Here is a 13,476-nt window from a genome sequence, read left to right as displayed (position 1 = left end):
CGTCTTTTTTCTTCTTATTCTAGAAACAGAACAGTCAGCTCAGTGCTCAGTTTTATTATTAGTTTTTTCAGAATTGCTTTTAGCTTGTAATTGTTTATTTATCAGTCCATGGATTCATTAAATTAAAAAATGTAACAGTCTGAACTTTCCTAATACAAAACATCCAAGTCAGCCATGGGTAACCTACATCATGTACTCCCCTGCTCTACCAAAAGAGGGCACTGCAGTGCAAGATTATTTTTGAAAATTGACACTAGATTCCTGCCAAATTATGAGCACTTTATGAGAGACTCCAACGAGTGTGGGTTGCACTTGCAGCGAGATTATATTTACAGAGCCATATAAAACAAACTTGCACATATTAATAAAGAGCAGAATATAGATAAGAACTGGCTGCAGCGCACCTGTGCCACATGAGACCTGAGATTCCCACCCCTACTCAACTGCAAACCAATTTTGCGATAAGAAAGCACAGATTACAAATGCCATCCTTTCAGCCATTCAGGTGTGTGCGTCGGTTCCTGTTCAGTTTTTTAGTAATTCAGTTCCACGTGAATTGATAAAGCAGTCATTTCTAAAACACAGAACTCTCCTTCTTTTAAATACAGAGCCCTGTTGTCAGTCTGGTTGCTTTTAACATTTTTGAAGAATAAAAAAAAAGATATACAAGCTACCCATCTGAAAAAAGTGAGGATAATTATTGCCACAGGCGTGGGAGTTACAGCATGTTAATATTAACTTGAGTGTCGACGCTTTGATAGGCTATTGCTTCCTGACTATCTCACAAAAGTGTGTATCAATATCAAATAATCACCAACACAGGAGTGGCAATACATTAGCAAAGATAGCACAAGGGCAGTTACAATGGTATGAGCCATTGGTAGAATGGTACCACAGCAGTAACTTTTTCCTATTTTCAATAGTGACAATACACACTGGTAGTCAATTGCAGTATAATAGACCACTTCAGTATATCTCCACAAACATTGTGTTGTGATTGACTGATGGTTCTGATGGGGTCTACTAAGGTTACTAGAGGACATGTATTGTAATAGAATCTCAATGTTAAGGGAACGTTCATTTTAACATGCTCTGAAGACTCGCATTTATTGGAATGCAGACCAGCAGTTTTGCATACCTAATTACGACACTGTAGAAGCTATTTTTACATGAAGTCAATTAAAATACTGTAAGAATGGTTATAGACTATTTACTGTAATACAGAATTTGGCAAAAAGTTGTGTTTTCCATAGCCAGTGCCTGGCTCGGCCTTTCCTTTTTGAAAAGAGCCCAGTGTTCCCTTTATCACTCCAAGACTGTGGAGATTGCACGCTGTTGTTTGCATTAGATTGGCAGACTTTTCTGTATATGAAAAATAAGTACATGTAAACACGGTTTTCATTACCTGTAGCAAACCAATCTGCCTATTTCTTGTACTCAGCCTTAGGAACAGACAGAAGAAGGCTTCAGTCTGCAGTGCTGCTAGCCTCTCTCTTAGACAGACAGTGCCTCTCTGATGTACCTAACCTGTCCTGTGAATGGAAGTCTAACGGGTTTAGTCTCATGTGCTACAAATTGCACTACAGTAAACCAACCCCTATCCATGAGTAAAGGCATAGATATGGCTTTTTGCATTGTATTTTTGCAGTTTTGCCATGCTTTTTCAAAAGTTATACTATGCATTTACCATAATTTACCCTGGTATGCCATGTTTTATTAATATGCTTTACCATTCCTTGCTGGTCTTTACAAGACGTACCGGTGCTTTACCATGGTTGCAAAGTGCTTTATTACACTTTGCTATGCTTTAACCATGGGAAACTTTTATAAGACGAGCCTCACCCTTTACAAGCACCAAACCCGCCCATGCCCTGTGCAATCAAAGAAAGACAGGTGGCTCCAGTACTGTCACTGCCACACCTTTCACAAGTATAGTTTTAACCTTTCCGTGTTCTACTGTATGAGTCCCTGAAGATGTACGGTAGCTCTTTAAGAATGTGACATACACTGTAAAAACTGTTTGCCAGGGATCGTCACAACTCAGACAGAATGTTTATTAATTTGCAAAGCCCTCCCCTGTACGGTTCAGTAAAATTCCACTCCAACCGTTAAGTCAGCCTGATAACTTCAAAACAGTAAATTCCAAACTGTAAAGGGCACCCTCTGTAGGACATCTTTTAACAGTTTGGTGGTTGGGATCCTTTACAAGGAAGCCACTGCCCTCTGAAAGAGGACCTGATCTGACAAGGCCAGTTCAGCAGGTAGGACTGCAATGAAGCCAAGCACTTCCCCTCCCATCAAGGCTGCCAGGTGAGTTTTTTCCTGAGGACAAGTTAGAGAGGAGTGATGAATAGGAGAGGCATGCCCCCATAATCCCTTCCTGAATCAGTATATATGATGGACATTTTACTACAATATTTACTGAAACCATATTTTTCTATGTGTTTGGTGTTGTTAATAAATGGATAACTAAATTACCTGCAGGATTAATATATGCACAAGTCCTCTGCTGTTTATTTAATTAAAATACACACCCCCTTCCTCCCACACACCTTGTATCATAGAGCTGTCCCTAAACTGCTCCTTAAAGAAACCCTGCCCCTTTAAGTCCTCTGCTTGTAAACATTGTTAATGAGTAGAGCAGAGGACTGTGGGAACATCCTGTCTGATGGAAGCCCTGATTGTGCCACAGTGTTTTGGAAATACCCAGTTCCCCAGAGGAGAAAGTTATTATAGAGAGAGAACAGAAATCACACACTCGCAAAGCACTGTTTTTCAGGAATCAAGACAAGAATAGAATAGTCTGTCTGCAGTGGTGGATTTACTAATGCAACCAAGGTTATCTAAATAACCAGCCTGATAGTCTGATGGTAACCTAAGCTAAGAATGACCTTCTTCAGCAGTCCTAGTACCTTAGGAGATCACAGTGAACATGGTCACTCTATCAGTGAATGACAGAAGCACTTAGTAGCCACCAGTCCAATTGGCCATAAATGTTTAGTACAATTGGTGATCAGTTGATTCAGATTTTGCTGTTCGAGTACAATGCGAGGGTACTGCTAGATAAAGTAGGTCAAGGTTATTCATAATTACATGATAAATGGAATCTCTCTGCCATACACTTTCATTGGGATTCCAAATCCTGTTATCCTCCATAACAAGACAGTGCAGTTTCAATAAGCAAATGTCACAAAGGTTCCCTTTCCAAGCACAGCACAGGCTGCCTTTTATTAAAGAGCAAGTGACTTCAAATGTAATATGAATCTTTAGATAGATAGATAGATAGATAGATAGATAGATAGATAGATATGGATACAGATAAAGTCTGTTAGTAAACAACACACACTAATATATGTTTCTCCAATATTGACTTATGTGTTTTTTTTTCTCTTATCCCTGCCTCTACGTGACTGTTTTTCACCACGTCGCTCTCCTTCCTGATCCCAGAGAAATCGTGTGACTTTGTTGGCCTCCGATCAGAAGCAGGTGGAGCTTTGCACTTGAGAACAAGCTTTGTAAATCTGTCCCGTAGCGTAGTGATGATACAGCCCTTGTTATTGTGTAACGGTATCTGCAGAGTAGAAAACGAGGGGGGTTGTTTTTCCCATGTCTCTGTGTTGTGATGGGTGACTACAGGAAATCCTGTTGGTGGAGCTGTGTGTTTGTGTGGAAAGCAAGGCCGAGGGAGGGGGTCTCCTTATTTCAGGGTTCAAGGCAGGGCTGAGTGTGGTGATGAAAAGCAACAGGAGGTGAAAATTCTGCAGCTTGTCAACTTTCCAACTAAACACATGGTGTCAGACTAGAGGAATGAGGGACATGTTGATTGAGAACTGTTTAAAATACGCCAGTTGACTGCAGATATAAAAATGTATTTGATATCTCTCTTTCATAGTCAACCAGAAATGGTGTTTCTGCTCTGTTTTTCCCATGGGAAAATATTTTTTTGCGATGTCAATATTTATTTGGGATACACTAACTACATTTTTATTACATGTACAGTATTTACAACAAAATTATATGATCAGGAAAAATAACTAAAAATAATGTTTTTAATCTCTTTCCTCACAATCACAAAGCTGCATCTAGTAAATATCTGTACATTATAAATACAGTATAACTACATGTAGTTAATGTATCTATATTTTGAAGTGTATCCTTTATTTTTCATGCAAAATTATTCAATGTGTTTCGTATTTCTAAGCCACCATACAAAAGGGTACAGCAATGTACTACAGCGTATTGATTTATATAATTGTTAAACCATTGTGTTCATATAAAAATATACCACTTTGGTACCAGTGCACAAATGCTACATTGCATCATAAACTATTGTATTGTTCTGAAAGATCAGTTGTTAGGTAAAGCATTGTAAAATCATGAAGGATAAATAGGTGGTAAAGTACAGACATTAAACATGTTAAATACATATTATTGGCAAGGCAAAAACATTTCACTTGGTAAACAGTTACCAAGGATAAACCATGACGACAATCCACAAACCCCTTTGTTTAGTATTTAGGGTTCATAGCTCATAGACCCCAGTGGAGACAGGTAGGCTATAAGTAATTTGTTCACTTCTTTCCAGGAATACACTGTCCTTCTACAGACCTGCTTTTAAACTGACCTGATTGAACAGTAATGTTGTTTTAGATGGTATTATGTTAACAGATTCTAACTATCTACATCAGCAAACAAATAAAGCAATCCACATGATATCACACTCATTAATCACACCTGCCACAAAAAAAGCTAATAAAAAGTGCCTTTGTGTTTAGGCATTAACATGCTCACTTGATCTACAAACTAAATGTCGGCCTGTTTGCCTTTTCTTTGTTGTGTTTGTTTTTTATAATCACGATAGCGGCTCCCAAGTGGCGCATCCGGTAAAGGCGCTCCGCGTGGAGTGCAGGATGCGCCCTATAGCCTGGAGGTTGCTGGTTCGAGTCCAGGCTATTCCATTGCCGACCGTGGACAGGAGCTCCCAGGGGGTGGCGCACAATTGGCCAAGCGCCACCTGGGGGGTGGGGGAGGGCTTAGGTCGGCCAGGGTGTCCTCAGCTCACCGTGCGGTCTGGCCGGGCGCCTGCGGGCTTGCCTGTAAGCTGCCCAGAGCTGCGTTGTCCTCCGACGCTGCACCTCTGAGGTGGCTGCATGGTGAGCCTGCAGTGTGTAAAGAAGTGGGTGGCTAACAGCACACACTTCGGAGGACAGTGTGTGTTTGTCTTCGCCCCTCCCGAGTCAGCTCAGCACTTTGTCTTTCTTCTGAAGACATGGGTCCAGATCTAAGGTGCCAATGTGTCACATTGTTCTCAAGGCAGTGTTTCTTTAAACAACCTCCCCTGAAAAGGCCTCCGCTATCAGTAGGGCTCTGCTCCAGCAGCCGACTCCTCAGGGAGAGAATTCCTTCCAAGAACACACAAATCAAGACTTGCAGTTCTGTATCTTGTGGGCTGAATTCCTCAATTCACAGAGAGAGAGAGAGAGAGAGAACTGCTATTGCAGAGAGAGCTCAAAGCTGGGTTATATCAGCAGGGATTGCAATGAAGAGAGATTAGGGGGATAGCAGACCCTTCCAAGCACACTGTATTGTATTGTACCTACCAGTAACTTTTATTGCAATCAAAATGTGTTTTCTCTGCACTTCTCTTTCAGAATTGAACACTTTGAATACTGTGTTCAGTTCTGGTGACAACATTAACGCAAGGACATTGTGGCCTTGAAGAGAAACCAGACTAATATCAAAGTGTAAGATATACAGCAGGAGCTGAATTTATTTAGCATAGAAATCAAGAGTACGTGGAAACACACTTAGTAGACAGAGGGTATGAGACGTTTCTTTATACCGAGGGTGATGAGGGTATGGAATGGGTTCCCAGTCATGTTGTTGATGCTGAATCACTGGGATCCTTTAAGACCTACCTTTGACACAATGAGATTAACCAGTTCTAGTACAGTTGCTCTAAATGTTTGCTTCTACCCATTGCACAGCAAACAACCCAACTCCTCATGTGATTATGTGAGTTTCCCATGATCGCAGACACTAGAAACTGAGGTACAAGATAAAAACAGTTCCTCATATTATAGGATGTGTTCTGCTTTTATTCCCCAGTTGATATATGGTCTTTGAAGTGTGAATTAAAATATCAATACTCAGGGCTGAATATATAACATTTCATTTCAGTTCATTTTTGCTGTCAAAATCTACTGTGCTGGCTGCAGCCATAAACTGAACCTTAATTTGACACAATGTTGTGCTCCATTAAAGAGGAAGTTCTAAAATTAGATTAACAGCTTTAGAAAACTACTATCAGTGTGCTGTGCATCAATGAGTATTTAACAGTAAACAGGAAAAAGATTAGGTAAAGTACTGCAAATACCTGCAATACAGAACATATTATCAAATTGTACTACATTAAAAAGTAGTACTATAGCTGCATTTGAGGTCCTATGGCTTGTGAATGTATTTTGTAAATGTATGAATGCACAACTTAAATGTATAATACAGTGGAATCTAACATTTATGTGTACAATGATCTTAGAGTTGGTCCTTATTGAAAACGATTGACAGAGATGGTGACCTAGTCTTCATATGAAGCAGTTTATTATATGTGGAATGGATGGCATTTAAGACAACAACTTGCACTTCGGATTGGATGGTGTGGTTTGCGTGTTTCACATCAACCCCATATGAAGGCATGATTGCCATACATTCCAGTGAATACAGCAGTAATGCCAAAAATTCTACAGCACCTCTCTATAATTAATTGCGGTATAGAGGTGTTGGAATTTTAAGAGGCGTTAAGACAGAAACACAAAAATGTCACTTTAACTGTACTCTACAGAAGAAAAAAACAGACGTGTACAGTACATGCAAGTTGATATTTATAGGAACCCATTATCTGGTAGTGAGCAGTAAGTTGTTTGCTATACAATTCTTTCATTTTCAGTGCAAAAAAAGAGATGATTTGTGCCTTATGTGATAGGCACTACAGAGACTGGTACAGCATAAGTACATAATACAAATGTTTTTTGTGTTATTTTTAATATACATTTTTTAAAATCAGTTTTACCCCAATTTCACCCCAATTAGAAATTTGAATTCTAATGTCCAAACAACCTTCTGAGGTCTAAAGATCAGTGGATGACCTCCTTTGCCTCTATCCAGCCTATCTGCTCGCCTAACCTGCTTAACCAAAACAACGAATATTACCGTGCTACTGAACCCTGGAGACATCCGCTGCTCGGCCAGTAGGGGTCACTGTAGCGTGATGAGGTGAACGATCTCCAAGGAATATGCAAGATTTTAAAAAAAATTGGTATGCATGAAGTCCTTCTTTGTGTTTGTATTATGTTTGAAATGTTTTTTCTTCAAGCTTGCATTTATGGTCTTGCACGTCTTTCTTGACCCTTTTTCGGCATGGCCCAGTGCAAACTGGAATTGAAGCGCAATGGAAAATGAAATGTATGCATAATTTTATTGGTGCTACTTTCATAAAAAAAAAAATGCTATGAACAGGTATGTCTTGTAAAGGGAAATGAAATAGTTATGATATTAACTGCAAATGTATTTGATTATATTTCTGATATAGAAAATCACCATATCTGCAATTTATAATCAAATACTTTTGCTGTAAACAAGCAGGTCTGTACTAAGAATATTTATTTCAGCTGTCAGTTACACTGAAGTCTGTAGCAGGGGCAGAGTGTTGCTGAACATTCCACAGCAGTGCACGCTGAGGCCTGGCTGGTTTCAAAACCCAGTCTGGTGTTTCACAAGACAGGGCCGATAGCCAGAGAAGGAGGGAGCGAGCACCTTCAGAGACCAGAGTGAAGAATCCCATTGAAATCCCATTATAATAGCAGCGTGCTCCGCAGAAACCCTAGAATAACTATTAGCAGACCACAGTATTTAATGGCAATGCAGTAGATTTTGAAAAAATATATATTTTCTGAAAAAGTATCTACACACAAACTGCTTTTAAATCGCTTCTGATTATAAACTGATCAATCTTTCATCAGGATTTTCCTGAAATATCTTCTGTTGATTTTTTTTCATAACCTAATCTTTTGAATTGTTAATATAAAAGCCTGTTTCCCTTTTTTCAACCCTGATGTTAACACTAACAAATACTTTTAATCTTAAATTGTTTGCAAAAAAAAACTCAAATAAAAAAAATTAAACTTGTATTAAAAATGAATAAATAAATAAATAAATAAATAAATAAAATAGCATATTCCGAACTGAGACGCAAACTCCATTCTACACAGTGGAGGTTTGGGACGCAGCCTCCTGTGCCATTCAGGCATACAGCAACAGAACAGCAACCTAAAGCTTAAAGGCACCCGAACCCTGAAATATATAATAGGAGGCTGTGTGGTCCAGTGGTTAAAGAAAAGGGCTTGTAACTGGGAGGTCCCCGGTTCAAATCCCATCTCAACCACTGACTCATTGTGTGACCCTAAGCAAGTCACGTAACCTTCTTGTGCTCTGTCTTTCAGGTGAGACGTAATTGTAAGTGACTCTGCAGCTGATACATAGTTCACAAATAATAATATAACGTTAGCTCTACGGTACTATATTCCTAAGTACAAAAACACTTCTTTACCCTTATAGTGCCATTGAAGATTTGCTAAGTGGAGTCTGGTTTGACCTTGTTTTCTTTATTATTCTACAATGTACATTTTTTATTATTTAAGTTTTTTTTTCTTTTTTTTTTTTACAAGAAAATGTATCTTTTTCTGTTTGTAATATGTCAAGGAAGCAGTCCAGGCATGTTTAAGTTCTCCCGTTCTCCCCGCAAAATGTCTCCCTCCCTTTACTCGCTCGCCTTCTCTTTGTCTGTCTCTCTTTCAAATACAAAGCAAGCCAGAGCTTGTCTGGCTAATATAACAAGTGAACTAAACTCTGCTCCTCCGCCCTTTTCTCTCATACTGGTTCGGTTAGACTGACTACACTACAATGTAGCCCAGCAATCCTACTCTTACAGAAAACTTTGATTAGAAACCCCATTGCGATACTATTCTAATGCCAGTTTAAAAGCCAGAAGAAACATTTGAATTACCCGCAAAGACAATACAATGGATTTGGAGAGAACATTGCACAGTGTTCAGATGTACTGGTACTGTAGCACACTGCCACTGCTGTTACTTCTGCTATGGTACCATGGTATTTCCAAGGATTGCCATTGTCCGTGTGTGTTGGTGGTAAAGTGATGTCACAATACCACTGTGGTACTATTCTACAGTGCTCTTCTTAGTATGATCCTATTGTTGTGTGACATTCCCAGTTTTGAGGCTACTAATGAGTTACAGTCTATGTTACCAAGACATTTAACCCTGATAGTACCTGCTAAATGAGCAAGCAATTTGACACTGTGATAAAACATACATTTACAATACCACCTATTCAGCATCCAGCTATTCTGGTAATACCACTGTGATATTTGCATGCTTTTTGCATGAAAACTCACTGTTCATGGCACTTAACAGTAATGGGATTGTTCAGAACTTTTAAGGATCTTCTGGGTAGGTACAACTGTGTCCTCAACACATCAGCGTGTATTTTTCTAATTTCAACAGCAGCTGTACCATGTAGACAGTTAAGGCAAAGGCATGCGACAAAGGTTCAGGTGACTGGTTTTAGATTTGAAATCCATGAAAGCGGTACATGCTGTGAAAGGTTGTGGGTAGCAGTGCTCACTTCATGAACGAAAGGACTCTTCACCTTTGACATGCTTTTAACGGTGAACCTACTTGTTTTGAATGGATACAGTTTGTTCCATAAAGTAGAAATGGTTATTTTCTCTAGTTTAAAAACAGACCTCCCAGCTGTATTTAGTCAGGATCCCGAGAGAGAGAGAGAGAGTAGCTTTGGAAAGTTCACAAAAATAGAGATATTACCAAACTTGACTTTGTTTAAACAGTCAATGGGAACATATTTATCTACCCTGTTGTTTAGTTACAATGTCACAATACTTAATTACAGCTGTCAGCGTCATGGAAAAATATCTCCAAGACCTACCTAAAAACAGTATGCACATGGACATGCGTAAGTCTGACATACATACATATGTACAGACAGACAGACATCATATATATCTGGAGTTTGTTTTGAGCTTGTCAGCCTTTACATTGAGTTGGGGCTGAAAGGTCACATTGTCAATTGATTTGAATGGGATGAGGAAGGCTGTTCAGTTCTGGAATGTAACTAAAAAAATAAAAAAAATAAAATTGAAAACACCATTACATAAGGGGAGGGGAAAAAGGGAAATAAAACCAAATTGTAAAGAAGCTAATCTTTAAAACCCAGTTCCAACTGATGTTATTATTAACTACCTGTGCATACCTCCACGCATGCATTAACATGCATAAATAAAATAAATAAATAAATAAAAAATAACTACAGCTAAAGGCTCCACAGCTGCAAAGTACATTCCGAAGAGATCATTTCCAGTTGGCAGGGAAGACGTAGAGGTGGAGCCTGAGCTGTTTACTTCCTCTCTCTCCTCAACTGGCTGCTCCAAACAAACTGTTTTATTTATTAGCCTGTTTCGGCCTTGTGCTCGCTTCACACAGTGCAATAACATTAATCATGATAATAATCTTTTAGAAGTGCTTTCACGTTGTCTCGGGGTCATTAGCAGTTTAAGTAACAATAGCCATAATTTACCTCCTGAATCCCAGTTAAGTCTGGTCTTGAGAGTGACAAACACATTCTTTACTAGATGCCCTTGTATAGAAAACTAGACGGGAGATTGGTCAGAATCTCTGGAACACAGAGCCAGAGTTGAATGCCAATAAGGCTTGCAGTGGATATGGCTCAGCTGTTTTCCTTTCCTTTAAATTATAAGCTTAAACTAATATTCGGTGAAGGGATCATGGGGGCTTGCTTCTATTGATCCCTCCTCCCTTGCTTATTTAAACCTCAGAGAATCTCACATAGCTATTGCTAGTGCAATCCCAGTAGTATCTTCATCCTGCACCTCCACTTTATTTGCAGGCAGTGTCCTTGATGGATCCATCCTTCTGAGCTGGCCTCCTCAGATCAGCTCCTCTTACAGGGGGCAGCAGCTTCCTTCCCCCCTTGAGATCTATAAGTACTAACATACCCCTAACACCCATACCGCCACAAATGTACCTTGGTCTTCAAAATATTGAACCTATGATCAGGGATCGATACACGGCCACCGGTACTAATACATGTTATCTGAATTTCAAGATGACTGAATTCTTCCATGTCAACGCTATTGGAGCCCCAATCCATGTGCCAGATTCATACCCTTTTCTACTCTAAGTCGACAGACTGACTCCTTTTTAGACATACAGGGGTTGATGTAAGTATAAGCGCAGTGCAAAAAATTTAAACCATTGCAACCAGGCAATTATTGTGCACTGTGGCCTATGTAAGCTTAAGAGCAATGCAAATTACTCAACAGACACAAATAATGATCCGCAATTATGATAATGAGGGTCTCAATGAGCGCATCAGTCTATTTAGTGGCGGCACTTGCAGCCCAGAGGTGAGTTAGGAGTACAGAGAACAGTATATATATAAGCCTTCTGAAATCTTGTTTTTCTCTTATTCTTCCAAACTCCAGCACATTTTGCAATACTGACATACCTGGGCATGTGTGATCCTGCAGCTTCAGGGAGAAGGTGTCAGCTTGCACAGGATACATCTGGGTGTCTTGAGCTCCCATTCTGGGGTCCAATATTGATCTGTCTGCAACAGTGTGTTTATAGGTAAGAATTTAGCTGCAGGCGGTTACTGAACTGGGCAGCTCACATTCCTGCCAATCTTAGCTAGCAAACCAGCTATAGGGAGTCCATAGCTCTAAGGTTCTCAACACCTTTTTTTTTCTCAAAGCCATTTTTTATAAAAAAAATAAATAAAAAAAAATGAAAACTGTGAGACTGTGTTTTAAATATGTGTGAGTATCAGATTGCAAAAAAAGGATGCATTTCTAATTCAATCCATATTAAAATCATACCAATGTGGTTTTTCGGGGTTTCCAGAATCAATCTAGCATTCATTAAGAAACTCTTCCATGGCTGAAACCCTTGTTTGATATATTATTTCCCTGTTTTTCATGTTAATTTCAAATATAGTCACAAAATATAAAGTAGCATATGCCAAATTGATTTGGGCCAAAATGATTGACAAACATTTTATATGCACTTTGAGAGATTAAAAAAACACCAGTGGTGTGATCTTGGGAAAGGATTATTTGTGTTTTGGGCAAGATGGCACAACTTAAGGTATTGGTACCTATCCAATATCCTTCCCTCATAATCTCCTGCGCTCCATCCCCAAATTGAAGCAACTCAAATAAACAAACTGAAGAGACACTAAGAGGCAGGCTGCCTGAGGCACTGGCTCTGGCTCCAGTCTGGCGTGTGGAGGCAGGGGGAGCCTCACTCTCAGGGATCAGGTACTATGACTGCTGGGGCAGGAGAGAGCATGTTTAAGACCAAGGATGAAAACTGTGATCACTGCCAGCACTTGGGATTTTTCATGATAAAAATGGCAATAACTCAGGTTTGGAGCAACAGAACCCAGAACCATTCAAAGGAATAGCACACCATAAAATAGAAAGAGATACAAAATAAAAAGGCAACAATTAAAATAGCATTTAGCTTTGCTCTTTAATCAAAGAAAACATGGCATTGTGTTAAACAGTGTGGAGCACTGCTTAGACTGATATTCAATACTGTGCAAAAAACACAACATAGAGCATCTTGATTACACAGGTTTGTATTTGACCAATAAACCTGGCCTTAAATGTAAACAAAGGAGCCTTTTTGTTAACCATTGAGTAACAAGCAATGGAACGTTTTTGCCAAAAGTGGGAGAGTCTGCAGGTCTGTACTTAACATTACAACCTAACGGCAAACTGGAAAACAGGACTAACAGCTTTCTATTTAACTTTCTACATGCATCACTGCTGCATTGAACTACCAAGATGAAAAAATACTGTGCTGCTCCACTCTCTTATGACACTGTGTTCATATCTCGGATGTCTCCTTGTTGATTCTGTTACTTCACTCATTTCAAGTTTGTTTTCAGTTTTTACATGTTTAAAGCACAGACACAAGGATCTGAAAGACTATGTAGCAGTGGTGTGCCACAGAAGGCTCTGCAGTCCCATGTATGTCGGCCTGCTAATGATTTATTAACATGGCCATGGTCTGGGACGGGGAAGTTAGAATATTGAAAACTATTTGAGCATGAATGCTTATGGACATAAAGGGCACATTCGCAAATTTAAACAAGGATGTGAAAATAGTTAAATTGGGACAGAATAGCTGTCTGTTTTCAATCAATGATTTGCGATAGTTTAGTTCTTCATTTGACATATGGTTCAGCAGTTTGGAAAGTGTAAGCACTAGTTCCCCCAAAACCCCTCATCCACAAATACAGTGTCATTTAATAATTAATTTGTTTTGGTGAGGGGAGGGCGATGACAATCAACTTATT

This window comes from Acipenser ruthenus, chromosome 26 (genome assembly GCF_902713425.1).
Source record: "Acipenser ruthenus chromosome 26, fAciRut3.2 maternal haplotype, whole genome shotgun sequence".
NCBI classification, from domain to species: Eukaryota; Metazoa; Chordata; class Actinopteri; order Acipenseriformes; family Acipenseridae; genus Acipenser; species Acipenser ruthenus.
Note: the sequence above shows the minus strand (reverse complement) of the source record.